The 26,788-nt window shown below is 38.4% G+C and overlaps 1 protein-coding gene across 2 annotated transcripts in view; it reads right to left on the bottom strand.

Moving 5' to 3' along the window:
• The window catches only part of STON2 (stonin 2), a 197,317-nt gene extending 191,708 nt beyond the window's left edge, over positions 1-5,609 (bottom strand). Inside the window, exon 1 of one of the 2 annotated variants that reach the window (XM_074284892.1) lies at positions 5,421-5,609. The gene's annotated coding sequence lies outside the window, so the exon portion shown is untranslated. The remainder of the gene's footprint in view (positions 1-5,420) is intronic. The other variant, XM_074284893.1, reaches the window with a different exon arrangement.
• Between the last annotated feature and the right edge of the window lie 21,179 nt (positions 5,610-26,788).

Here is a 26,788-nt window from a genome sequence, read left to right as displayed (position 1 = left end):
TTCTAGGGAGAAGAAAACCAGGACTTGGAGGAGGAAGAAGAGAATGATTGGCTAAAGATCCCACAGTTAGTAGGTATCAGAGCTGAGATTCAAACCAAGACCAATGTTCTTTCTTCTATACACTCTGCTGCCTCTGTTGATATTTCTTAATCAAAATTCCATTAAGAGTTATTTGTATATTGACACCTCAACAGACCATTTTTCATTTATCACTCACTCCTATGGTATACCAAAAGCTCAGGAATTTCTTCAAAACACAGATTCTGGAAAGGGCATAAATATTTAACAATTGTGATTTTCTGAAGTTATAAATGTTAAAACTGAGATTGTGTTAAGTCATTATAACTCCAAAAATTATTGGATAGAGTCTAAACTATGTAATATCTTTACCAAAAGATGGGGAGAGGGAGGAGAAAGACAGTAAGAAAAAAAAAAAAAAGAGTAAAGGGAGCTATGGGAGGTCAGCCTGATACTGACCATATACTTGGCTTTCACTTCAGTTACTCGTGGCAACAATATGTTTAGAATTCTGGTTAAAAGGTTAGATGATGGTTTTTAACCCAGTCAAAAACTGAGCAAGCCATTTAAGCTTCAGTAAAGTTCAAGTTTTAAGATAAATAAAGACCTAGTAAAAACAAAAACAAACTTCATCATGTATCTGTCATATTTATGTTGAATACCATACTGGAATGCCTTTTCTCCTCAAAGGCAATTCTAGAAATGCACTGTCATTATAGATGTAGTGAGTCACTGTTAAGAGAACTGCTGTTATTCTACCCATAATCTTAAACCAATTTAAGAACATTGTTCTATATTAACTTGGGTCATTCATCTTGGTGGAGTTATAGGGAGGCAGTTATAATTAGAATGACCAAGAAGCACCAATAATACTAACTTACTAGTGACTCCAATGAAATCACAGCTTTGTTGATTTCTATGAAAACTACCCAAAATTACCACTAAGCAAGAACATTCAGTTCTAAATGAGGTATGGTGAGAGGTGTTTTGGTTTAGGACTGGAATATGTTGACAGATATTAGTGAGGAGTTTTAAACCTAAATGACAGGATGCTCTAAACCAGGATTATGGGAGTCTGGGCAGAGTTTCAAAAGAACAGGACAAGGCAAGACTTGTATATTTCCAGTTTTCCACAACCTGATTTCTTATTAGTCCTCACTAATGAAAATTAACTCTACTTAACACAAAGAGATCCACTCATTTGTATAGACGCTAGTGCCCATATTCAGGGTAGGTCCATAAATAAAAATATGAAGTAAGAAAAGTCCTTCCACCTTTTGATTTCTTAAGCTCCTTTTCCTTCTTGTTCCTATAACATCAGAGAAAATTGTTTTTTTTTTTTTAATTAACAAATGCCCTATAAAAACAAACAATTCTGAAATCCCTAAGAACACAATAATGATCTATGATTCCAGAAGATTGATGATGAATAATGCTATCTACTTTACAACAGATCAATGACTATGCAGAATGAGATACAAGTTTTTGGATATGGGCAATTAGGGGATCTGTTTTGTTTGATTATTCTTATTTGTTTAAAAAAAGTTTTGTTTTTCTTTCTTTTTTTCAAGGAGGGGGAGATGGAAAGAAAAACAAATGCTTGATGATTGAAAAGGTATTTAATTTTAAAAATATTAATTGATAAGAAAGTAGCTTAAGGTATTGCCCTTCCAAGAATTTTTGTATTTTTATAAATCACTCTTGGAGGAAAAAAAAGTCTTTAATAATTTAATAACCCTTAATAATAGAAGAAATACAGGCAGCTAATTGGCACTGTGGACAGAGTGCCAGTCCTGGAGTCAAGAAGACTCACTTTCTTGAGTTCAAATCTGGCCTCATACATTTAGTAGCTATGTAATCTGGGCAAGTGATTAAATGAACCTGTTTGTCTCCGTTTCCTTATCTGTAAAAAATGACCTGGAAAAGCTAATGGCAAATCACTCCAGTATCTTTACTAAGAAGACTCCAAATAGGTCACAAAGAATTAGACACAACTGAACAACAGCAAATCCAAGAGAACAACAGATTGTTAGTGGTTTTTGGCACTGTTGAGAGGCAGTAGGAGAAATAGGAGAAGTGGGAATAAAAGTTTGTATATAAAATTACACTATGCAATAATAATAATAATAATTCACATTAATACAGTTTACAGTTTATTAAAACATTTTTTTCACCATGACCTCATGATGATTTTGGTCTCCATTTTCTGTTTGAGGAGACTGAAAAGACTCAATAAATGTAAAATAACCTTCCTAGGGTCACACAGTTAATAATAATAATGAGGAGACTGAAAAGATTAACTTAAGAAATGTTAAATAATCTTCCTGGGGTCATACAGCTAATAAGAATCAAGCTAGAACTCAGATATTCCACTTTGCATTCAAAGTTGTACCTGTTTTCAACTCTACAGAACAAGATGCTCCTCCATTCTAAGTATCTAATCTCTTCCAAGTTCTTCAACAAGTATTTAATTCAATACCTCAGCCTTTTCTCCCCTCTAACTGAAGAATAGAGTGCCCAACTCCTCCAATATCTTCGGATATTAAAGGTGGAAAGTGGACTCTCAATTTACCATAGCTCACGACTATCAGCAGCTTAGCCAGGTTTCAACTCCATGGAACAAAATCCCCTCTTCTCCCATGATTTTCCAGCCTCTTTTTGTTATTGTCTTCTCTCATTAGACTGTAAGCTCCTTCAAGGGCAGATGCCATCTTTCTTTTCTTATTTGTATCCTCAGTGCCTAGCACAGTGCTAGTTACATAGCAGACCCTTAATGAATGTTTGTGGACTTCCTGATTTCTATCACCAAGTCTGGAATTCTGTCTACTACATAACTGTCAGTCTTATTTCTATCATTCACTGGATACTTTTGTTCTACATTGATGGTCAAGTCTAATAACCATCACCAGGAAGGATTCAGTTAGGACTTCTTGCTTCACAGTACTAAGTAACCTCTGACTACAATTAAAGTATTTAAAAAATACTAAACAGTGCACATACCCAAAACTTGCTCAAGCAGCAACTTAATTCTGTAATTGAAATGTAGGATTTTACCAATCCCTTTTACCTATTTCCCAGCCTAGGGAAAGCATGTTTAAATATACACATTCTTGCTACTGTTTCCCAAAAGAATAGTGCTGATCCTGTGTGTGTGTTTGTGTGTGTATGAGAGAGAGAGAGAGAGAGAGAGAGAGAGAGAGAGAGAGAGAGAGAGAGAGAGAGAGAGAGAGAGAGAGAGAGAGGCAGAGAGAGACAAAGAGAGGCAGACAGAGACAGAGACACAGAGAGACAGAAAGAGAGACAAAGAGAGACAGAGACAGAGAGACAGACACACAGAGACAGAGAGAGAGAGAGACAGAGAGAAAGACAAAGAGACAGAGACAGAGAGAAAGAGAGACACAGAAAGACACAGAGAGACACAGAGACAGAGAGATTTAGAATACCAACTAAAGCTGCTACATGTTGATACCTTAGGTTTTAAAGAAAATAAACAGGGAAGAGATGTTTGTTTGAACAACCTACAGGACTGCAAGGAAAAGAAACAGGAAACAGCTATACATAAATGAATCAAATCATCAGGGCATATAAGTAACTGGTCAGAACACTTGAAATTACAAATGAAATTAGTCAAATAGTTTTAAACTATTTGCTCCAAGAAATCAGGGTTAATTAATTCACCAGTGTCATCAACAAAAGTTAAGTCTTTTCTCTGCCTTACCCCAAATGTTTATTTCCAATTCACTGAGGCATCCAAAAACGTCTTTTCCATTACTAGTTGGCTAAAACCACCTCATGTAACTTTATGTTCTAATATTTTAGCATTTTCAAAGTAGGTAATATTATTTTTAATTACAACAGGAATACAGATGGCTGTCTCCTCTCTTTCCTAGTTATCACAGGTCACACAGATGAGCCAAGCAGATCCAGGGCCCCAAGTTAAACTATCTGACTTACTTTTTGGGTTCATCTTCTAAAAAATAAAGCTGCATATGACAAGTTTCAAAGAGGAATAGAATAATTTCAACAGAAACAAATAGATTGTGAGAAAGAGAATAAAGCCAAGAGAATTATCTAATTCTATGTGACCTCAACTGGGAGTAAGAATCTGAGAAGAGCCAAAAAGACATTTAAAGTAAAATAATTTGGTGTTTGATTTTGGAATAAAATGCAGGAATACAGCGGAAGTCCCCAGCGTGTTGACTAAGGAGGTCTGGCTTTGAGCCCGGCTCCCCACCTCTGATTCAGGTTACTCTCTAACATCTGTAGAAAAGGCGCTGGACTAGTTGTCTGTAAGAACTCGCTAATAGATCGATGCCCGCAGGATGGAGATTATCCCCGTCCGCCTCCAACCGCTAGCTTCCTTCTGCGGGGCATTTGGAGAACACGGGCTCTCGCCTGGAGCTGCCTTTCAGTCCTTCCATCCCCAAGGGCCGCCGGAGACACGGGAACACACCCGCTTTTCCCACCCTGTCATCCCTCCCCCCTCGGCCCGCGTTACACACTCGGATAAGCAGATCCACAGGTAACTAGCCCCAAGAGACAGCCGGAGAAGTTGGAAGGAAGCTATAGTAACAGCACCCACTCTTCCTTCTCCTTATTCTTTACAGTGAGAAGGTGTAAGCGTTGTGGAGAGAGGTTAGTGAGGAAACTACCAGAAACAAGAGGAAGCTTCCAGCAAAAGGAGGGTTGGAGCCCTCATTGCCACTCTATTTAGTGGGACTGCGAGCAGCTGCCGGTGCCGCATCGCCACGGAGACAGGGGCTGAGGTGCTCCAGGACAAAGCGCCGGAGGATAAGAGGGAAATCTGGCTGGCTGGTCTCTCGTTCTCCCCCGCAAGCTCCGAACGGACCCCACATCGCCACTGCCATTCCAGACGGCAGTCCGGCGCGTAATTGGTCAGCACTCCCCTCCCCAAGGGAGGAAATTTTCAACCCTTCAGACGTCCGTTACGGAGGTCGGACTAGCAAACGTGCCTCCCGGGTTTTCCCTCAGCCTAACCCGGCTTGGATTATTCACCCCCGCGCAGCCCGGCCACCTCTCGAACTGGCCGGAACAGTTACTCCGGGCAGGCGTCGGAGAGGTGGGGGCAGGTCCTCCCTCCCCTTCCTCACACTTTTTTCTTCCCACCGCTCACCTCCCCCTGAGGACTTACACCTCCGACAGAAAGCTCCAGCCCGGACAGGGGCTCCCAGACTACCTGAGGGACGCTAGGGGAGGGGCAGCGGGGCGATCACGAGCGAAGCTCGCCGCCTCGGGGCAGTTGAAGGCAGGCCGGAGGAAGGGAACCTCGATGGCACTAGGACCTAGCAGACGTCCCCTCTCTCCCTCCAGCTCCACCTGCCTTCCTCCCCGGTCTCTAGAGACACTTCCCAGGTTTGTAAGGAGCGGGCAGGGCTGGTTACCTCGACAACTGCCAGCAGGGCCAACGGACACCGGCAGGGGAGTCACACAGCAGCAGCTTCGGCGGCCGGGGCGAGGAAGGCGACAGGCGCCCGGCCCGAGAAGCATGAAGTGCTCCGGCAACGATCTGAACCCGGGGCCAGGAGCTCCTGCTCCCAGCCCAGCTTCGCTCCCGCCGCTGCTGATTGGCCAGAGGAGAAGCTGGGGGAGCGCCCTGATTGGACAGCGCGGGAAGCCAAGAAGGAGGAGTGGGGATGAGGGGCAGGGAGACACTCCAGGTTTCTCAGGGTTTCCAAGTCTTCCTCCTCTGGTTGCTCAGAGTCTGAGATCCATCGCTGCGCAGCTCTCCAGGTGGTAGCTGGGGACGGAGCTGAGGGACTCCCGGGCCGTGAAATCTGCGTGTGTGGGGTGAGGATGGTGGGGACTGGGGGCGGGGCATGCGACACGTCTTCGCAGCTCCCGCCCACGCTGCCCCTGCTTGCCAGCTTGTACAACACCGAGGGTGCGGAGTACTCTGCACCCCACGTGGTTCCAGGCTGGAGTGACCGCTGCTTCGATTAAGCTTCTTCACCTCGCTAGCACGTACTCGCACAAGCGTCTCCACATACTCGAACAGACGAGCTGATCGGTTTTTACGCACACACGCCTTATAAATCTCTAAGACCTGGTAACGGTGATATAGATCTTAATGAGCGAGGGAGTAGCGATGTAGCTAGGGAGAGATGGGCAGATAGTCGTTCAATACACCAGGACTGACGGCATTGCACAACTAAGCCTAGCATCTAATTAGCAATAATAGTTAAAATAGGAAGTGACCATAGGAGAGCTTCCTTCAGACAAATGTATTCTACACAAGCTCTTCGCCTACCTGCGTCCTCTCAGTGTGCTGTGGAAGATGTTCTAGAGTTCCGCCTCAAATCTCCATCTTCAATCCAGCCTCCACACACCTGTCATAGTGGTATCCCTAAAACACAAGTATGTGTTCTACGAGCTCGGTGAACCTCAAAGAACTTGTCTAGTGTTTGAAGCCCTTTAAACGCTGGCTCCAGACATCTCACACAGGACCACTTGGAAGCAGGGTGATAAAGGAAAAGGAACCAAAACATTGAAATCAGGGTGTGCGGTAGGGAAATGGTGAGGGGTCACCATTTAATAAAAAAGCTGGAGAGAGCTCTAGAGAAAAGCAGTTTATTGTACATTCTCCGGAGAAGGGCTTCCCATCCTTACAGCAGACAATTGAAGAGAGAAAGCGCCTCCTGTGGGCAGGACAGCACCTTTTATCCCAAACGCAAATACCTCCTCCCACCACTGACCCTCATCCTCATTGGCTGAGAGTCTTACATTCTAAACATGAGATCTACCCACGAAATTGAACTTGACAAAAAAGTACATAGTTGCCCATATTTGACTGAAATAGGGAGGAGATTGTGTCATGGGAGGATAGCAGGAAGGGGACTCAATTATGCCCTTGATTCAATCCTCAAAGTCCTTCAGGCCTACTGAAGTAGATGAAGCCTTACTCAATTTTCACAACTGTCTTGAAAGATCTCACCTCATCTCATTCAAGGAGACTTAGGTTCAAAAACCTTATCTCCAACACTTATTGTGAGGGCAAGATATTTAATCTCCCTTAGTCTCAGTATGGACCTCTATAAAATAAGGGGAGTGGAGACTGGACTAGATAGCTTTTCAAGTTCTTTCCAGATCTATGAACTTTTTTAGGTGTATTACATATCATGTCATACTCTCTGTTTCCAGTATACTGGGCTACTGCTCTTCATCCAAAAATCTGTCATTTCTGAGTCTTGTCATGCCTGGAATGCACTTTCTCTTCACCTCTGCCTCCTAAAATCCTCAATTTTCCTTTAAAATTCATTCCAAGGGTTATCACCTATAGGGCCTTACCTCATCCATTCAGCTCCAGTATCTTCCTGACACATTTATCTTCATTTATTTTATTTGATAAATATCTTGTATATCTTTAAAGGTTCATAAAATGTCAGGACAAGTACCATTTCACATTTCCCCCCTTTTTGTATATCCAATTATTAGCATAGGGCCTGACCTATAGTAAGTGCTTAATTAATGTGGATTCATTAATACAGGGTATTCCTGCTGTTACTGCATTTCCTTACTCCTATTTATGTTAAGCCCTTGTTTAAAAAAAAATTATAATTTGGTTTTCTCCTTCAGTTCCTATTGAACCAATTCAGTTTACTGCACCTACCTCTTACCCCTAGCACCTTTATAGGCAATCTTAGAACAAAGTAAGCCAACAGTATGGGCTCCTCTGAGTTATCTGCTCCCCCTTACACTGGCAGGTTGGGTTACCCTTCAACCATCCCAGATACAAGGTACTCTGAGAGTCTTTATTCATAGAACTATAGCCTACAAACCAATCCCAATGTATTTTCTTTCAGAAGTGATTCAGAGGCCACAACTGGTTCAAAATAGAGACATTTTCTAAAATGTGAGAAGAAGAAACGAGACATTTCCCTTAAATGTCCCTTAAACCTGAAATACAGTAAGATAAATATGGAAAATCTCATAGAAAAGATACTCATGGAGTTCATAAATAAAGGGGCATAGTAACATCATTAAGATTGTGAACTCCCTGAGAGCAGGAATTATTGCGGGGGGGGGGGGGGGGGGGGAATTGCCTTTTTTTATTCCCAGAACTTAGCATAGTGCTTGACATATAGTAGAGATTTGATGTGGAGTCAAGGCTATAATCAGAATCCATATCCTAGAATTAGCTTGATAGATGGGAAGTTCAAGTTTATCACCCAACTATCCATGCCATTTAGTTATCTACTCTGTTACTGACCAATATGCCTTTGATCTCCAATTTCCCACCTCATGCTTTGGACACAGTCATGAAATCAGTAGATCTCCTCAAACCTCCTCCTGTGACTCCTCAAACAAAAATTCCCTTCCCTTCCTCTAAATGTTCAATCTCCTCCTATCCTCATACATTTAAAAGTAAGCTGCCTCGAGTTGCAGTTTTGGCATTTGTATCCTAGCACTTAGCTCTGTGCCCAGTACATACTAAGCACTTAATTGTTTTATCATTCATTCATAAAAATTTAAAAGGTTCTTAAGTTTAGAAGCATTTATATTTTTGAAAGCCATTATATTAGCATTTTAATACTATTTTTCCATCTAATAAGTTCTCACATTTGACAGGATAACCGTTGAGTCAATAATTTGCCTTGTCAGGGAAGTAGTTAAAGAGCTTTTTGAAAAACTGCCCTGCTCCACTTTGAAGGAATTCAGATGGAATAACATTCCATTATTCTCAGGTTTACTGAAGGGTAAGGCATAAGGTCATTTACTTTAAAGAGTCTTGTGCCCAGAACTCAGGCAGTAAGAACAGCCAAGTTTTCTCCTGCCCATATTAAATTGGCAAACAGCTGGCTTCCCATTGGAAGAAGTGACAGACTGGCTATAGGCAAACCCCTCGCCTCTCATGAAAAGTAATTTAGGTAGGAAGTAGGTTGATTCATATTTGGGAAGGGATTTTTCAACAAAAGGTGAAGTAGGTTTAGACATCAGCTCAAACAAAATTTAATTTGATGACAGACCAGGAATTCAATTTGGATTTACATTATTACCAGGTGTTTGAGTGGCTGATTCAATAGAACCAAAGCTAGGAATTCTCTTACCTGGGGTCGAAGTGTGTGTGTGGGGGGGGGCGCTGGCAGGATGATGTCTGTGTGGGGTCTAAGATAGATTATAGACAGAAGTTATAAGAATTAAGGAAGATGGAAAACTGGGAGTTCAGCATTCTTACAAAGGTTAAGTGTTTTCTGAATGGAGGTGATAGGTGGAGGGTCTAAAAGTGGTAATAATACAAGGTTATTGCCCACCTCCTGGCCAGAGTTTCAGAGATGTATATGACAGAAGATAGATTAATATCCTGGACTCTGAGGGCCTTCATTCAAACTCTGCCTCTGTGTTTGCTATCAGTGTGATTTTGGATGAATCATTTAATCTGAATGAGCCTTAGTCTTTTCATCTGGAAAATGAGGAGGTTGGACTACATATACTTCATGATCTCTTTCATGTCAACTCTAAGGAATAGTCAACACAAGAGAGAGTGCCAAGAGATGTGTCTTTAGGAGGAAAGGATGTCTGCCATGTGTCAGAAATCCGATACTGAATTAGGCCAGTTGTTTTATCTATTAATCTTTCTCTGATAATATCATCAAAAAGCCACTTTCTTAGAAATGCTGGGGATTACTTTATTTTATTTTATTTTTATTAAGGATCTACTATATAGAGAGAAATGTAAAAAGATCTGGGAAAGATAAAAGGTTTAGATAAATCCCAAGTTCCTTCTCTCTTAGAATTTATAGTCTGACTCATATGACCCATGCAAGCTTACCTGTAATACAAAACACAGTATAATAAGTCTAAACAAGAGATACAAGCAAAATACTCTGTGATATCTGAATGGAGGAAAATAGCTAGATAAGGCTTTATGAAGGTGTTTTGACTATATTGGAGGATGAAGGATATACCCTTAACTTTCATCCCTTTTCTTAAATTGTCCATTATCATTCTATACTAATATGATATACTAATATGTCCCTAGTACAAAAATGCATTTTCTCCTTGACCTCCTCCACCTTTTTTTCTGCTACTTTTCCACAAATTGCATTTTTCCTTTCAGGTACAAGCCTATATTTAAGGAAAGAAACAGTCCCCCTTTAAAGTTCCAAACTGTTCATTCTATTTCCAAGATTTTCTTCCTTAAGTCTCATTGTTTTCTCAATTTTTTCCCCCTTGCATTCTCTTTCGTTTTCCATTTTCTTCTCTAGCTCTCATTTCATTTATAAAATCATTTTGAACTCTTTTTTTTAAAAGAAAATATTGCTTTACATATTTTAGAAATTCTAGTTGTACACACTCTCTGTTTTAATTTATGTTTGGATTGTAGATGGTTTTTCCCCACCTGGGTTTGTTGAGCATGCATCCCTGCCCCACTATATGCTCTTTTTTGGTGGAGTTCCTTTCTTGTTTGCTTATTCTTCCTAGCTTTGCTTTCAGATTTCCAATTGTTGGGACCAGACTGTGAGTACTTTTAAAGAGAATATTTGGGCCACATTTGATCTGTTGTATGTTCTATGGGGAACTCCTGCTGCTTTCTTTGGGTATTGAGTGTTGTGTCATTCTAGGATCTGAAATAACTCAACAGAGATCTGCAATCTTCCAGTGTGCCCAAAAGTAGTCTAATCTAGGATGAAATCTGAGTGCCATCCTCCTAGTCTGAGCTCTGCATGGTCCTGATCTGGGTGTGGATGTAAATAAAATACTGCTTGGAACTCTAGTATATGACTGCTGGATTCTGCCATTACTATTAGCTAAATGGAAAACTGTGGAGGTTCAGTGGCAGAACTCCAGGCTCCCCTTTAGTCTGAACTTTCTACCCTGGTTTAGGTTTCAGACTATGCTGGGCTAGATATAGCACTCCACTCTGCTCTCAGAGTTAAAGCCATATTACTGCTTCTTAGTTGTGTACATGTTCCTTGCTCTGCACACAGCTGAGGGCCTTAAATCACCGCTTGTCTGTAATGCCATACCTAGGTGCAGGTCCCTTCCTCAGTCAGCATTGAATCTGTGATCCAGAATTGGACAATGAGCAACAGAGTTTCCAGTTGGCTCCTTGTTTTTGTTCTTTGCAGCAACGTCAGGCCCTTAGGCTTTTAAGAGCCAACTTCAATTTTTAACATAAGCATTTGCTCAACAGAAATCAGCAAACATTACAAATCAGGGCTTGATTTATCATTTTGTGGCTTGTCTAGGCTTAAGAAAGTGATAGAGAAAATGTTAATAATGCAGGTTAAACTTAAAAGCATGTCTTTTAAAACTTTTTTAAAAAGTTGATTGCTAAATATTTATGATTTGGTCTGTCTTGTTCATTCTCCATCCTGTAATGCTTTAGGCTGGCTCTCCTGAATAGCTTGTCTTTAGTGTCTATATACTTCTTTAGCTCTATATGCAAACCTAGTCTGGAAAAAATAACTCTAGTTTTTTTCTTGGATTTTCTGTTCACTATTTTTGTTGTTGCTGTTGTTGTTGTTGTTGTTTTTTATAATTTTATAATAATTCTAGAGTAGTTATGGGGAAGACATTTGCTACTAGTTTCTGCTAGGCCATATTGGCTGGTCTCTGAAATTCTTCCTATTCAGAGGATTCACCTACAATGAGAGCTTTGATAGAAGTTTAAAAAAGTGTTGTGAGGGGGTTACATTTCATGGCCTCCTGTGTTGCTAATTGATTTTTATGTCTTTTTTCCCCCTAGCTGTAGTCCAAGTTTCTTTTATTTTACTACTGAATTCCTTGAATAAACTACTTACACTCATAGTCTCTACTTCCTATTCATCCATTACTTAATTCACTGAATTCAAGCTTTCATTACTTCGGCTCTATGTAAAAGCATTCTCTCTGGCATTACCAAGTGATATTACTAAAATGTAGGTGGGTTGGAACATGTCACGCCACTGCTTATTATCTCTAAATGGAATACAAATTCCATTGTCTGACATTAAACCACAGTCTGATTCTGATCTACCTGTCCAGATTTATTCTAAATTACTGTTCTTCACTTATTCTCTTATCTATTCATATTGATATAATTGCAGTTGCTTAAACAAAATGTTTCATCTCCTAACTAAATGCCTTTGCATTGTTTGTATCTCATGTTTGGAATGTTCTCCCTACTCACCTGTGCTTCCCATCTTACCTGAATTCCTTCAAGACTTAAGTTCTTTCCCTATCCCTCTTGCTACTAGGACTTTCCCTTTTAGATTACTATCAAGTCTCTATCTCAAATGAACTAAGTGCCTTGCTTGTTTCCTCTCACATTCAAATGTAAACTTCTTGAGGTAAGAACTTATTTTTCCCTTTCTTTGTGCCCCTAGAACTTACTATATAGAAAGTGCCTAAAAATACTTCTTGACCAACTGACTGATTAGCTATGAGATCATAAACAAGTCTTTTAGCTTTCCAGGGTCTCAGTAATACTACTTGGATGGTCAATTTCATAATTGTTGAATATATGAATATTCATAATATGTGAAAGTGACTTGAAAATTATAATGCATTATTAGTGGTGGTATGAATTGACCCAGCCATTCTGGAAAACAATTTGGAATTATATCCAAAAGATTATAAAACAATGCGTCCCTTTCTTTTGTCACTTCTGGTTCTGTATCCCAAAGAGGTCATAAAAGAGGGAAAAGGACCCATATGTGTAAAAATGTTTGTAGCAGCTCTTTTTGAGGTGGCAAGGAACTGGAAATGGAAGGGATGCCTATTAATTGGGGAATGGCAGAATAACCTGTGGTATATGAATGTAATGGGATATTTTTGTATTACAAGAAATGATGAGCAGGCTGATTTTGAAAAGCCTGGAAAGATGTACATGAACTGATGCTGGGTGAACAGAATCAGGAGAACATTGTACACAGAAATAGCAAGATTGTGTGATGATCAACTATGACCAACGATTCTTTTCAGCAAGACAGTGATTCAAGACAATTCCAATAGACTTGGCATGGAAAATGACAACTGCATCCAAAGAGAAAACTATGGAGACTGAGTATGGACTGAAGCATATATTTTCAACTTTTAAATTTTTTTTCCTTTTGTTTTGATTTTTCTTTCACAACATGACTAATATGAAAATATATTTAAAATGATTGTGCATGTTAAAAACTATATGAGATTGCTTGCTGTCTTGGGAAAAGGAGAAGGAAGGAAAGGAAGAAGAAAAAAATTTGGAACTCAAAATCTTACAAAAATGAATGTTGAAAGCCATCTTTACATGTAATTGAAAAAAAATACCATAAAATTAAAAAGTAAAAAATTATAATATACTATACAAATATAAAATACTATGCAAATGAGAGGTATGATGATGATGATGTATTATTACTTCTATGCTTCAATTATCATTTCTATGTGTATATCTCAAATCTCAATCTCCACTTTAGATCTTTAGCCTACAGGATCTCCCCACTCAAGCAAGCAAATCCAATATATCTAAAACAGAACTCATCATAGAACCTCAGAGTTAGAAATGAACTTAGGTCATTTGTTTTATCTCTTTCCTAAGTTATGAATTCGAACTTCAACATCCATGAAAAGTGGTCATCCTTCAACTTGATGAGATGGAAAATCAGTCAGTTAGTAAATGAGCATTTATTAAGTGTTTACCATGAGCACTGGGAATGGAAATAGGAATATGAGTAAAAAGAATTAGAAAGCTGAAAAAAGGAGAAGGTTAGGAATGGAAGGTACCCAATTGAGGAAATATGATAGATAAATCTGGATTGTAACCTGGTAAGAAATAAAGAGACAGCTGACCTGGCTGGACACATTCTATAAATAGAGGTTCTAATCAGAGAGAGGAGCTACAAGAGTAGAAGGTACTTCCAAGGTGTAAATTCCAGTGTTAAAATGATCTTCCAGGGTGAAGATATTTTAGGGGCATGGTGGCAAAGTCCCAAGTGCAATCTGGTGAAAAATGAAGACGGAGAAACTCAATACTTCCTGTTAGTCCATCCATTGCATTCTGGGACACAGTTGTTAGGAGGTTTTTTGTTGTTGTTGCTGTTATTCTGAGTGAAAATCTACTTCTCTGTAGAAGTACTTCCATCCATTGGTTTTAGTTCTGTCCTCTTACCAAGAAGGTTAAATTAAGTCTTTCTTTCATATAATAAACATTCAAATATTAGAAGACCATAATCATGTTTTCAATATCTTCTTCCAGGTTAAATATTTTTTCAACTAATCCTTAGATGGCATAGTTTCCAGTTACCATCATTATCCAGGTTGCTATTATCTGTATGTGTACCTGTTTTTAACATCTCTTTATTTAATGTTAATATGCATTTTTTATTAAAGCTTTTTATTTTCAAAACATATGGATGGATAATTTTTCATCACTGACCCTTGAGAAATCTTGTGTTGGAAATTTCCCCCTTTCCTCACCACCCACAACTTCCCCTAGATGGCAAGTAATCCAATATATGTTAAACATGTTAAAATATATGTAATTCCCCAGGATAATGACAGGGTTTGTGATTTATTTTAGCTTTGGGGATCCTCCAGGTGAGGAAGCTCCCTCCATCAAAGCTGCTCAGCACTTTCTTTGTAATTAATTTGTGGTCTTAAAGAATGGCATATCAGAATAGAGAGGTTAAGCAACTTGTCTAGAATCACAGAAACCAATATTTATCACAGGTAAACTTGAGCCTTGGCTTTTGTGAGTCCGAGGATATTCTCTTACTATGCTACACTGATTTTCAGTCCCAAAAACAAGAAAAAACTCTAGACACTTTCTGAGCAGGGCTTAGTATAGTATGACTATATCCTCCCTTGTTCTTGGCACTATTTTTCTATTAGTGAAGATTAAGGGAATATTAGTGTAGCAGACATGTATAAGCTGACAGATGGCTGAGCCTTTTCTCCTCTCCTGCCTCTTGAGAGGGGTAAAAAGATAAAGAAGAGGAAAGATGAATACCAATTGTTCTGTAGCAAATAGTGTTTGAAGAAAAAACAGCTTCTTTTCACAGAATAATGTAGGCTGAATGTACACGATCAAAAAAGGACCAGGACAGGAGATTGGAAGATCTCCTTCCTGAGGAAGAAGAGAATGGGATGTTCAGGAAACAACTGTTTCCAGGGCAAAAAGGTAGCACTTTTAGGGAAGCTGGGATCTATAGGGGGCATGTTGGAAATATGATAAATAGGTGGAACAGCCTGGAAGACTGGGATATAAAAGCTGTATTTGTCATAGGACCCATTTAGCAGTGTTCCCCAGAGAGCTGACTATTCCTGCAGACTCCCAATGATGTGGGCCTTTTTTTTTGGTATAGATTGAGATGAAATTATTGTGGAAAGAGGGAAGGATTTAGAAACTGTACTCACAGAAACATGGGCAATAAATACTTCCTAATGGATTTTTTTCTAAAGAAAGTGGTGAAATAACCCCTTCTTTGACCTCTTAGTGTCCTAAATAAATAAATGCTCTATGGTTGAATGCTGATTTGAAGCTTTAATTTTCTTGTGGCTATGCTGAACTGAATACCCTAGATAAGAGCTAAATTCAGATGTTCCTGGACTGATATATTGGACGTAATATAGAAATATGGAAAGAATAGATAGTATCCAAGATTGAATCTGGTGCATCTGTCCTCATTTTCCATTAGTTTTTGTGACTGTTATTCCCACTGATGACTCAAGCTGAGCTAGCAGTTCATGCAAATCCCATGCCTTTTCCCACATAAACTTCTGTACAGTTATATTTTCATAATTCTGTTCAATTGCTCATTTAAAAACATGTTAAATGCAAAACTTTATGTTTCTATTCACTTTTGTTGTATTAGATCTTGTCTATACTTTGAGTCTATTATGTTTGGATCTTAATTATCTAACACCATTACTTATCTTTCCCACCTTTGAGTCAGACAGCTGCAAATTAGATAAGCATTTCATCCATGTTTTCATCTTCCCCCTTAAACTAGTTTTATTTTTAAGTCCTCCTCTCCCAACTCATCAGGCTTTGCCAATGGCATCATTATTTTCTGACTCAGTTAGATTTAAATCAGCTTTGTTGTGTTGTTTATTTCCTTTAAACTAGTTTGTCAACAAGTCCTATTGTCTTTGAATTTTCTCCTTTCTCTTTATTCCTAGACTATCACTATTCTAGTTAAATTTATCACATTTCACATCTCGATTACTATCACTCCTTATCTATGGTCTCTCTCTTTTCTCCCCCATCCATTCCAATCTATCCAGTTTACATACAGTTAGGCTAATCTTCCTAAAACATTGGTTTCTGTGAATTAGGTAATTCTCCCATTACTTTTCTTCATTATAACCTATAAAGATTCCGTATTCTTCACCAAATCAAATACAAACTCTTCTGTCTGGTTTTCTAGGCCTTTTACCATTTGTCTTCACATTCTCTATTAAATCTTTTTTCTCCCTACCTTCAAAAAACACCTGCTGCTCTAGCCAAACTGGAATTTTTATTGTCTAATAATATTACATGCTGATTTCCTGCTTTCAGTTCACTGAATATCACTCTAATCTAGTACCTGTTTCTTTTATCCTAGAATTCTTGTCCATCCTCCATTTTTCAGTCTATCAAGAAAGCATTATCACAGTATTAATCAAACAAATGCTCAAGAGAGTCTTGAGAATCAAGAATTCTAATCACTGCTCTGATATTTAGTGGTATGTGAATTGGGTAAATTATTTATCCTTTATGAACTATTTCTCAATCTCTATGTAACAAGGGTAATCAGAGAAACTTCTTCAAGCACTTTGCTCTTTACTGAGTGACATATTCTTTGCTAGGACTCCAGGTGACAAGGGCAGACTACATGATGTAGTGGATAGAGCTCCACGCTCGGAGTCAGGAAGACTTATCTTCCTGAGTTTAAATCTGGTCAAATCTGTGTGACCCTGAGCAAGTCACTTAATCTTGTTTGCCTCAGTTTCCTCATCTGTAAAATGATCTGGAGAAGGAAATGGCAAATTATTCCAGTGTCTTTGCCAAGAAAATCCTAAATGGGGACACAAAATTGAACACTACTGAATAAAACATCATCCAGCAGGTAAACATACATACATATGTATATATATATACACATACATATATATACACATATATACACATATATATATGTATATATGTATACACATACATATATATACACATACATATATATACACATACATATATATACACATACATATATATACACATATATATACATATATATTAAACATATATACATATATACAAACACACTTTTGAGGAGATCTTTCATATGAATCATATCTTCATTTTGATTTAGAGATTCCCCTAAGTCTTATTCCAAGTTATAGCCATGAATGAAACAGAGAAAACCCCTCTTCAGATGAATCTGTGTTGGTGTGATTGCGAGCTTCTCAGGAGAAGAAATGCCCTGTTTTGAGGAGTACTTGTAAAATCAGAATAACAATATTTGCAAAAATGGTTGTTGTGAAGAAAGTACTTTGCAAACCTTGAAGAGCTATGAATCTGTGAGATATTATTTCAATTTTAACCATCCTTCAAAGCCTTGCTCAGTTTCCGTCTCTTCCAAAGAACCCTTTCTAACTACTCTGACTGATAGAAATTTTTTCTTACCATGAAATTCAAAAGACAATATTGAGTCTGAGATAATATACATAATGCCCTAGGCCAGTAGATATTATCATCACCAATCATTTGAAATTATCCAGTTCAAAAAGACAAATCCAGTTCCAACTTTCTCACTATGAATGTAACAGTAATGTTGTTGGATTTGTTGCTAATAGTTATCAAATCATAGAACCTTTCAGGATCTAAGTCCAGATGTGTAGGAAACTCCCACCTCATAAGCTTCACTCTATAAGTCCATCACTTTCACATGCTTCCTAAATGCCATTTCTATTTTTTTTTTAAATTTCCTAGAGGCCATCTAATTGCATTAGTGGGTTTCAATATTGACTCTGATATTTAGTTCTTTGCTATTAATTTCACATTTGGCCACAGTTTAAAGCAGATTTATAGCCATGTTGGAAAATTTGCAAATATTGCCTTTTTGGGGTATACCTAGAAGTTCCCTTCCTATGTAGAGATCTAGATTTCTCAATTCCCTGCAATTATTACCACTGCTTAGAATAGCACATAGTAAGTATTGAATAAATGCTCATGATCTACCTAACTACTTATAGTGATACTTCTCTCTTTAAAATTATAAGAAACCTTTTAATTGCCTAGGTCAATAATTTCTATTCAATGTTCATCTTCCTTGACCTTTCTTAACTAATTTATGAACTGAACTTTGGATTTATATGAATTGGGTTCAGTTTTGGGGAGTTTCTCTAGTAAGTCACTCTTTGGTTTGTTTTCCCCAAAATGATCAGAATTTGGCTCATGTCTTTTTGAGTCTTTTTTTAGTCTTGTCTGACTCTTCATGACCCCATTTGGAGTTTTCTTGGTAAAGATACTGGAGTGTTTTGCCATTTCCATCTTCAGATCATTTTGCAGATGAGGAAATTGAGGCAAAAGGGATTAAGTGGCTTGTCAGAGTTACGCTGCTAGTAAATGTGTGAGGCTGGTTTTGAGCTCTGATTCTAGGCCCGATGCTCTGTCTGTTGTGTCATCTATATGTCCTTGGCTCATGTTTAGTGCTTTATAAAAAAGGAAAGGGATCCCTAGGTCTGACACACATACTCAAACACTGATTATAGAACATACTTTATTTAGCCTGCCCCACCCCTCAACAAAAATAAAAACAAAATACAGAGCATTCATACTCGAGTCTATAAACAGTCAAAATAATTCTTTTTTCCTTTGGTAAACCTTTCTTTCCCCTAGGGACTTACACAGTTCTCCACATACTACATAGACTAGTCTGGTCACCCTTCCTCCATACACAGCTTTTATTAGGGAATAAAGGAACTTCTTCTGGCAGGGATGTACTAGAGGCTGCTCAAACTGTCTACCCTGTGAGCCCATTGTTGAATTTTCAGTGTGAACATTTATGCCTCTGAAATGGACAACAATAAGGGCTTGATTTGTTGTTTTGTTTCTTATCTAGACTTAAGAAAGCAATGGAGAAAATATAAATAATATAGATTGAATTTAAAATTTTTTTAATTTACTTTTTTTTTAATCAGAAAAAAGAAAAACAGAGAAGCAATATAAAACATAATGAAATAAAAGGAAAGAGAACATTATAACATGCCCAGCAGAACATCAGAAAGGATTCTGATATAACAACAAATACCACTTTAAGAAACTATAAAATAATGGCACAAAAGAAAAAAAAAAGAAATTATATAAGAAGAAATTATATTCACGAATATCCGTTTTTTCTTTACTTCCTTGTAAATTATTCTTTTGTTCCTCTGCTGCATGCCTTTTTTATTTTATTCTTTTTTTTTTTCACATTTATCCCCTTTTCTCCACCCCCAAGCAGGCTATAGTTAAGAAAGGATATATTTATATATACACATGTAGATATATACATATACATACATACACACATATATCTCCTTTTATCCCTCACACCCGCAAGCGAGCTACAGTTAAGAAAAGATATATTTATGTATATATATATATATGTAGATATATACATACATACACACAGATACATATATACCCCACATGTACACATGTCTTTCTTATCCCTGCTGACTCTTTCATTAAATTCTGCTCCATAACTTGGCTTACTATTACTTAACATTACCCCACCCAGGGATTCCCTCCCTTGTCTTTTTCCCTTACCCTTTGCTTCCCCATCCACATCCCCTTCTCTTCTTATTTCTTTATAGATTTTGGAGGATGCTGTACCCTTCACAGTATATATGTAGTGTTACCTATTGAACCCATTCCCAAAGTGAGTGGATTTTTAGAACTAAAGCCCTACTTCCCCCTCTAATCCCTCTGTTTCTATTCTTCTTTTGTACCTCATTTTTATAACATGATTATTATTTTTACCTTTATTGGTTAATCTTTCTTTTGAGCTTATCTATTGTTGATGGAAGTCTTAAACATAAGTAGACATTTCCCATGTTAAAAAAAAAAAATTATCCATGTTGAAACAGTTTGTCCATGTTGAGTTCCTCAAAACTAATCTTTGATATTGGCTCTTATATGTTAAATTTTCAATTAAATTTGAGTTTGGTTAATAGAAAATCCTGAAAATTTGCAAGTTTGTTGAATGTCTGTTTTTTTTCTCATTGAAAAGTATAGATAATTTTGCTATATATCATATTTTTGGTCAAAGGCCTAGTTCTTTCACTTGTCTGTGGATATGACCCCAAGACCTGTGATTTTTTTTTATAACTGCTGATAAATCTAGTATAATTCTAATTGTAGTTCTAGCATATTTGAATTGCTTTTTTTCTTGTTTCTTGCAAGAAAGATTGCTCTTTGATCTGGGGGTTTTGAAATTGAGCAATAATATTCCTGTGTGTTTTCCAGAAAGGATTTCTTTGAAATGGTGATCAATGGATTTTTAAAAATTTACTTTATCGAGCGGAAAGGGACCTGTATGTGCCAAAATGTTTGTGGCAGCTCTTTTTGTTGTAGCTAGAAACTGGAAGTTGAATGGATGCCCATCAATTGGAGAATGGTTGGGTAAATTATGGTATATGAAGGTTATGGAATATTATTGCTCTGTAAGAAATGACCAGCAGGAGGAATACAGAGAGGCTTGGAGAGACTTACATCAACTGTTGCTGAGTGAAATTAACAGAACCAGAAGATCGCTGTACACTTCAATGTTGTATGAGGATGTATTCTGATGGAAGTGGATATCTTCAACATAAAGAAGATCCAACTCACTTCCAGTTGATCAATGATGGACAGAAATAACTACACCCAGAGAAGGAACACTGGGAAGTGAATGTAAATTGTTAGCACTACTGTCTATCTACCCAGGTTACTTATACCTTTGGAATCTAATACTTAATGTGCAACAAGAAAATGGTATTTACACACATATATTGTATCTAGGTTATATTGTAACACATGTAAAATGTATGATAATTGCCTGTCATTGGGGGGGAGGGAGTGGAGGGAGGGGGGATAATTTGGAAAAATGAATACAAGGGATAATATTATAAAGAAAAAAAAACTCTCAGTAGGTCCTTTGGAATAAAAGCAAATAAAACAAACAAAAAAAATTTACTTTATTTAAAAAAAAAAGAATAGAAAAATAGAAAAACACAAAAATAAAATAAAATAAAGCAAAGCAAAATAAAACAAAACTGAACATTGTCAAGTGCCAAACAGAACATCAGGGAGGATTCAGAATACATAACTGTGGCGACCACCTTAGCACCTTGGATACCTTAGAATCAGCTGGAGTTAGGATAAGCAAAAGTCTTTATTCTTGCTCTTTAGTGGTAGAAGTGAAGAGAGTGGACCCGTAGGATCTCTGCGACCTCACCTGGTCATCTCTCTCGTAGAAGTGACCCTGGCTAGTCTCCCTGCACCCCTTAGTCCCTCCCACAATTCTCTGTATACACCAAACAATTGGGCCAGCACAGGATAGTGGAAAGGGCCATTTTCCAAGCATATTCTTATAGAGTATTGTCCAATCAGTAATTAGCCTCAAGTGCTCAATTGTTCGACCCCAGTGCATTGACTCAAGAGTTTGAGCCCTTTACATCTCCTACTTTCTTTTGTTTTAGAACACAGGTGGTCATGCCATCCCTGACATCTCAGGAAGGGAGATGGAAAGCACCAAAGGGAAGTGGGGATTGCTAGCAGGTTTCTGGGCTGAAGGGTCTTATTAGAAACAAGTATGCACAAACCCATCAGCATGGGAGGTATTACACAAGCACATAGCAATAACACACAGGCTATTAGTGATGACTCTCCTCACAGCCAGGGAAGGCTTAATGTGGTGTAACAAACATGAATTGTAGATGCAAGTAGTGATATAACAAACAATATAAATCAACATGATGTTGTAAAAGATTTCCACAACTCCTAGAAGGAGAGTATATAAACAATAGTCACACATACGCCTTCTGCAGCAGCCAAGAGATAGTTCAAAATCAATCTATTGTCTGTTGTTTCATGTGTCAGGGAATCCAACGATCCCTGCAAGTTTTTGAAGTCCTGCAACAGTCTTTTTATATGTTAGGGAATCCAATGATTCCTGAGGGTTTTCAAGTACTACAACAGTCTTAGCATGCCTCAGAGAATCCAATGATTCCTGAGGGTTTTGAAGTCCTACAACAATCTTTTTGTGTCTCAGGGATTCCAATGATTCCTGAGGATTTTGAAGTCCAACAATTTTTGATATTCATAAGTCATACACCATAACTGCCAGCCTCTTTCAGTGGTGGGCACAGTCAGTGATGGAACCACTCATGTTTCTTGAGTCTTCTTCATTTCAAGGGTCTGCTCTGTCTCTCTCCAATGGACAAGACAAATACGGCTCGTTGGCACCCATCTGATTCCTTCTCCATCTATAGAGATACAAGCAAACCCTCTCCCCCAAGCAGTTAACCTATCTGGTCCCTTCCATTCACCACTTTCTGGGTCCCTCCACATCATCTGGCGATTATCTAAAGATAATGGAGCTGCTTGCACTGGACACTGCCCTTCTGGTGGGTTATAAAACCTGTCTACTGGAGCCAGTACATCTTTATCAAAAATCAAGAAGTTAATAGTATAAAGAGCTAAATTTAGAAGTTCTTTAGGATTACCTGTGGCTCCCCCTTTCTTTTGTTTTTGGAGGAGTGTCTTAAGGTCTCTGTTTCTCCTCTCTACTATTGTCTGTCCTTGAGGATTAAAAGGTATGCCAGTGGTCTGTAAAATCTTATACTGTGCACAATAGTGTGCAAAATGTTTAGAAGTATATGTAGGTCCATTGTCTGTTTTTATTGCTTGTGGCATACCCATAATTGCAAATGCTTGTATAAGGAATTCAGTGACCACTCGGGCTGCTGGTATTGCAAAAGTGAATCCGGAAAAAGTATCTACCACAATATGGATAAAAGACAGACGACCAAAAGATTTATAATGGGTCACATCCATTTTCCATATTTCACTGGGTCTCAAACCACAAGGGTTATTCCCTGGAGGGAGTGTAGGAACATGGAAAGGAATGCAACTTGGCAACTTGTACAGGCTTTTACTATGCTCTTAGCTTCCTCTCTTGTTATTCCAAATTGTAAATGTAAAGCTCGAGCAGCCTGATGATATTTAAAATGAGATTCTTTGGCTTCTTGAAATACAGGAGTATTGGCCAACATAGTCAGAAGGCTATCTGCCTTTGAATTACCATCAAAAATAAGACCTGGAAGTCTACTATGAGAGTGGACATGCAAGATATAAATCTTACCTGGATACTTTCTCACTTGCTCTTTAAATTCCTTAAAGAGTTGATATATATTAGAGGCTACAAATTTTATTTGGGCTGTGGCAATTCTTTGTACCACACCTACTGAATAGGCTGAATCAGATATTGTATTTATATCTCCTGGATAATAAGTAAGAGCTAGAATGATTGCATACAATTCATTCTGCTGAGTGGACTGCAAAGGAGTTCTGACTATTCTCTTTATAGTTAAATCACGAGAGTATATGGCGCAAATATTATGTTTGGCCACATGTGTAAAGATCCTTTAAGAGGAACTTTAGAAACCTTTTCTTCAAGAATCCATCACCAATTATGGAGTAGTCTGATTATCTTTAATGGAGACCCATGTGTAAAATTTGGAGCCATGGCTAATAAAATTTGCCACTCTGGGATGGTTTCACAGCACATATTAATTTGTGCATTAGTATAAAAAATGTATATCTTGTCAGGTCTTATCCCAGATAATTGTACTACTCTTTTAATGGCCTTTAATAAAATTCTAGCCACAAAGACTGGGTAGGGAGTAAGGCTTTGTTCTCTATCACACTGTCTCCTTGATGAAGGACTGCTGTGGGTGCCTCTTGGTAGCAAAAACTGATATTCCCAAGGGTTTTTGAGTGACTCTTTCAACCACATTGAATAAAGTCAGTTCAACTTTTCTCAAAGCCTCTTGAGCTTCTTTTGTAAGTTGATGTGGTAAGTTTAAAGCACTGTCTCCCCTTAAAATGTTATATAATGGTTGTAACTGATAGGTAGTCGAGCCTAACACTGGACAAATCCATTTGGATATCAGCTATAAATTTCAGTTTAGCTTCTCTGTTCTTAAGGAAAGTTTTTGTACTGTAAGAATTTTAGAGTATACTTCATATCCTAAATATTGAAAAGGAGCATGTTTTTGAATTTTTTCTGGAGCTATGTGCAATTTGTAGTTCCTTAGTGTTTCTATGGTCTTTTGTAGACATGCTTCTAACATTTGTTCCTCAGGTGCATATCCCAATATATCATCCATTATAATGTTATTACTTTTGGAAATGCTTTTCTTACTGGAGTAAGAGCAGCAGCAACATACATTTGGCACATAGTAGGGCTGTTTTTCATTCCCTGTGGCAAAGCTGTCCATTCATATCTTTTATAAGGCTCAGCTAAGTTAACGCTGGGCACTGAAAAGACAAATCTTTTCATATCCTCCTTATCTAGAGGGATAGAATAGAAACAATCCTTAATGTCTATAATCCACAGAGGCCATTCTCTAGGCAACTGAGTAGGAGATAGAAGTCCAGGCTGAAGAGTTCCCATAGTTTCCATCTGTTCATTTACCTTTCTTAAATCAGTCATCATCCTCCATTTTCCAGATTTCTTTCTTACAACAAATACTGGAGAATTCCAAGGACTTTGAGAAGTTGTAAGTGTCCTTGGTCAAGTTGCTCTTGTACTATATCTAATAAGGCCTGAATTTTATCGCTACCTAAGGGCCACTGTTCTATCCACACTGGTGTATCAGTTTTCCATTGAATAGGAACAAGTGAAAGTGTTGGCAGGCCTTCAACAGCAGCCTTGTCTAAAAAACCGAAGTACCCATTTGTAATCCTAGTTGTTGTAAAATGTCTCTTCCTCACAGATTGATACAGATTTTTTCAACTATAAAAGGAGTAAAAACTGCTGTTTCACCTTCAAATATCCATTTCAAAGGGTTAGTACTAACTTCAGCTGCTATTGATGCTCCTACCCCAGACATGTAGGTGTCTGCCTTAGTTTTTGGCCAGTGACTCAGCCAGTTGGCACCTCTAATGACTGTGCAATCTGCACCTGTGTCCACCAGTCCTTCTAATGGTATGCTGTTTATATAGACAGTGAGCACAGATCAATCAGCTGTAACTGCTGCAGTCTAGAATATTCCTGGATTTTGTTGCTTGAAGTCAGGATCTGGGCAACTATCACCAGATTCCTTATTAGGAGTCTATATCAGTAAACCTGATGCTGTTAATTCTCCTAATTGATAAGTCACACATTGTCTACCTGTGTTAGTGACTGGGATATTAGCTACACATTCCCAGTTTCCCACATCAGTGTATGAATGAACACTGTTTTGTAAGCACACTCAGGAGGTGAAATGGTCAAGCCTACTGTGCCTGGAGGCAAGGGATCCATAGGCTGGAAAGGAACAGATTTCACCTCACCAGGGAGTATCTCAGTTGTCCTAGCTGCATACAACTCTATCCTCCCTAATTGTAGTCCCTTTCTCCCATCAGGTTGCTTCCTGGCTGATTGATTGTGTAATCCCTTTCTCCCATGAGATGGCTTCCTAGCTGATTAGTCATGTCTGGTACTGAACTTCTAGGCACTCTCTGGGTGTGGCATTGGATACCATCATGCCCCAAGTGTTTTTTGCCTGGGGCCCTGCAGCTGCGCCCCTCATCCAGTTTCCCTGAATCAGTCTACATTCTGATGCCCAATGGAAGCCTCTGTTGCATTTTGGATATGGGGTATTGGGTCTTGATCTCCCAGCCTGTTTTCTCACTCTGTCTTTATGCCAACATTGAGCTTTCAGATGGCCTACTTTACCAAATTGAAAGCATTGACGAGTCTCTCTGGAAGTCCCTTGCCAAAAGGGCCCTGTCTTCCCATACTGAGATCTTAGGAAGTCTGCACCTGGCTATAACCTGGCTATAAAAGGCATTTGTGCCCACTGTGGCATGGCATCTTATGATCCCCTCTAAAGGAGCATCCCTATGTAGTCCTAGTATAATCCTTCTACAAACCTCATTGGCATTTTCTTTAGCAAGTTGCCTTATCATAATGTCTGTTACTACATTTTCACCATTAGTTCATATGACATCCCAGAAAATCAGTAAAGGGTTCATTTGGCCCTTGTGCAATTTTTGTGAAGGCCTCACCCTTGTCGTTTTTACCAGGGAGAAAAGCCCATGTTTTGATAGCAGCAGCAGCCCAGGAGCAGCAATTTGTTCATATGTTGCTATGGGGTAATTAATCTGTGCTGAAATGTCTGCATAAGAATCTATACCTGTTAGTTTGTCACAGGTGATTGGATAATTAACTCCATTATGACTATTTTGTTAGGCTTGTATCCTACAGAGCTCACTATATTCAAAAAGCCACAACAAGTTTTGTCCAGGTTCTAAGCATGTCCTTTCTGTAGATTTCCAGTCCCTAGTGGATAAGACTTCATAAGCCAAATTCTGTAATAACATCTTGATATAAGCTGATGTAGCCCCATAAAGAGTGCAAGCCTTTTTTAGATCTTTGAGGATGTCTATATCAAAAGGAGAGTATTTTCTACTTTCTTGATCTGAAGAGTTGAATCATGGTATACATATTGATTTTCAAATCAGCTAAATCCCGCCTTTCTTCTGTGACTTTAAATAGTGCTTTTTGCAATCTAGTCATAGGAGGGGGTGATTGCTGTGGGGATAAGTGCTTGTGATATCATTGCCTCTCTC

This window comes from Sminthopsis crassicaudata, chromosome 2 (assembly GCF_048593235.1).
Source record: "Sminthopsis crassicaudata isolate SCR6 chromosome 2, ASM4859323v1, whole genome shotgun sequence".
In the NCBI taxonomy this organism is placed as follows: Eukaryota; Metazoa; Chordata; class Mammalia; order Dasyuromorphia; family Dasyuridae; genus Sminthopsis; species Sminthopsis crassicaudata.
Note: the sequence above shows the minus strand (reverse complement) of the source record. Positions and strands in the feature narration are given on the sequence as shown.